This window comes from Euprymna scolopes, chromosome 25, assembly GCF_053919585.1.
Source record: "Euprymna scolopes isolate OS-2025 chromosome 25, ASM5391958v1, whole genome shotgun sequence".
Taxonomy (NCBI): Eukaryota; Metazoa; Mollusca; class Cephalopoda; order Sepiida; family Sepiolidae; genus Euprymna; species Euprymna scolopes.
The window spans coordinates 99,353,277-99,356,625 of NC_136506.1; positions in this window are offsets into that span (position 1 = coordinate 99,353,277).

Sequence of the window (3,349 nt, forward strand, 5' to 3'; positions counted from 1 at the left end):
ACACCCAGCGGTAGATCTTGTTTCCTGGCTAGGGCAATGAACGCCGTTCTTCCCCATTCCCAGCATGCCCCATCCCTATAACTGAACATTTGGGAGTGCTTGAGTATAAGATATGCCTGAGCGGTTAGATTGGGTTGACCTTCTTCTAAAGGGTTGAGGGTACCGGATTGACAGTTCCTGGCTGCTGTTCCCGACTGGTAGTACAGGAGCCCTAACTCTTTGGTAGCGCTTAGAGCGGCTGCTCCATCAACAGTTGAATAATATCGGGTTGTTTGCAGTGCCATGACGCGCATGAAAAGGGACCCTGCACTCATCCCCGGTGGGCTTTCCTGAGGCCACAATCCTAATTGGAGAAAGGTCAGCTGATGGTCTACTTGTGATGCATGTCTGAAGCTCCGCATAACCTCTTGTTTAGCTCCCCCTTACCGAAACTCTTAAAAAAAAATATGACGACAGTACAATCTAAAAATAAGCTTAAACCAGGATTAGGGACAAACAAATTCAACTTGCCTCCTCCCTTGAGGCTCTCATTCACAAATATCCGTGGGCTTAGAACTAACTTAGCTGATGTTGAAGCATTTCTCTTAACAAATACCCCGGATATCTTAGCACTAAGTGAGACTAACCTACACTCCTCCATTCCCTCTAACCACTTTAACATGCCTGGATATCTCCCACTCTGCCGTAAGGACTCTGACAGACATATGCACGGACTTGGAGTTTACATTCGTAATACCCTTCCCTTGACTAGAGAAACAAACCTAGAAACAGATGATCAAGCCTTTATGTGCTTTAGACTAAATGTGCAACACAGTATTAGCTACTATTATTTTCTCTACCGCTCTCCCTCGACTCAGGACTGCTCCATAATAAACAAAGTATCTGACAGCATAGACACGGCACTGTCGCTCGACACTAGCGCACAAATACATGTATTTGGTGACTTTAATGTCCACCACAAAAACTGGCTTGGATTCTCTACTCACACAGATGCAGCGGGCAGCACAACCCATAGCTTCGCTATATCTCACTCCCTATCACAAATTGTTACGTTTCCAACCCGTTTCCCTGACCAGGAAGAACAACACGCATCACTTCTAGATCTGTTTTTGACCACAGTTCCCGATGACTGCATAGCGAAGGCCCACAGCCCACTCGGGAACGCTGATCATGCAGTGATAATGGTTGAAATCGCCCTAAACTCTAGTCCCAAAACTGAAGAGCCAGTGCTCAAAACAACGAGATATTATAATAAGGCTGACTGGGAAGCCATCAGGGAACTAATTAGAGATGCTCCATGGAAAAATATTTTATCTCTCCCTGCTGAACAGTGTGCAAACGAGACCACTGACTGGTTCAAAACTGCAATCGAAGCGCATGTTCCCATGCGGAAATTTTATAGTAAGCCCCACTCTCCCCAATGGTTTACGTCGACTTGTGCAACTGCCATTACTCAAAAGCAGCATGCATACCGTAGGTTTAACCGACATAAGTCCAGTTCAAACAGACTGAAGTATATAGAAGCTAGAAATAACGTTAAGAAAGAAATAGCGACAGCTAAGAGAGAATTTACGGAAACCACTAAAAAGCGCATCGAAGCACAAAAACTAGGAACTCGAGACTTCTGGAAAATCTACAACAGTGTAGTAAATAATGGGCAATCAACAATTCCCCCACTAACCAACAATCACGAGGTTGTCTCCTCAGCAACCGACAAGGCTAACATGCTTGCCAGTCGGTTTGCCTCAAACTCCACACTGGACCCTTCCAACCACCCCCTACCTGACTTTCCTATGCGGACAGACGCCACACTAGACGATCTGAAAACCACCCCTGCTCAGGTGCATGCTATCATAAAAAACCTTGACACCTCAAAAGCATGTGGACCCGATCTTATCCCAGCTGTGCTATTAAAAAAGTGCTCAGCCGAAGTAGCTCCAGTTCTCTCCAAACTCTACAACAAATGTCTTAATGAAGCTTGCTTTCCGGGCTGTTGGAAAACTGCTTCTGTTGTACCAGTATTCAAGAATTCTGGCGAAAGGACAGACCCATCAAATTATCGCCCCATTAGCCTCCTCCCACTTTTTGCCAAAATATTTGAGACCATAATTAACCATGCTCTAGTCCATCATCTTACAGATGCTAAACTACTGACTGACAAACAATATGGATTTAGACAAGCCCGTTCCACAGCAGACATCCTCACCGTGATCTCTGAACGTATATACCAATCACTGGACAAAGCGGGGGAAGACAGAGCGGTAGCTCTAGATATATCTAAGGCTTTTGACAGGGTATGGCATGAGGGTCTCCTCAGGAAGATTAGATCTTACGGTATCACTGGTAGAATACTTAACATAATTAAATCCTTCTTAGATAAGAGAAAAATCCAGGTAGTCCTCGACGGTCGCACATCTAAACAATATGATATAAATGCGGGAGTGCCCCAGGGTTCTATCCTTGGACCTCTATTGTTCCTGATATTCATAACTGAGCTCCCCGACAACATTGCCTCTGAGATGGGTATATATGCTGATGACACTACACTCTATGGCAGACACGACAGGAAGACGAATGAACGCATTTCTAAAGAAATGGCAGAAACACTAGAGGAAGACCTCCAATCTGTAGTGGAATGGGGACAAAAGTGGTTGGTCGCGTTCAATGCTGCCAAGACTAAACTAGTTTCATTCAATAATTACAAGAAACCCTCTCTACCACCAATAGCAATGGCCAACGACCCTTTATCTGAGAGTCCATCTTTCAAACTCCTTGGCCTAACGTTCACAGGAAACATGAGTTGGAACAATTACATTGAAGGCATTGCCAGGGCCGCTGCAAGAAAGGTAGGCTCTCTCTACCGTGCTAGAAAACTACTAACACCCGAAAGTATCCTGTACCTCTATAAGGCCACCATTCGCCCATGTATGGAGTATTGCTGCCACATCTGGGCTGGTGCATCTGCTACTAGTCTCTCGCTCCTTGACAAGGTTCAAAAGAGAGTCGCAAATCTGATAGGCCCTGAACTGGCATCTAAGCTTCAGCCTCTGTCCCATCGACGAAATGTTGCATCCCTCTGCCTGTTCTACAAGTATTTTAGTGGTGAATGCTCTGATGAACTGCAATCACTTGTGCCCCCACGACGCGAGCACCCTCGACAAACCCGACAGGCTACTAGATCCCACCCCCACACTGTAGAGGTCCCTAGATGTAAAAGATCTTTTTACTCCAATAGTTTCTTCCCCAGAACCGCAAGACTCTGGAATTCCATTCCAGGTCCCTGCTTCCCCAACAGTACTGACGTGCAGAAGTTCAAGTGTAACGTGAACCGACACCTTGCTGCCCAAAT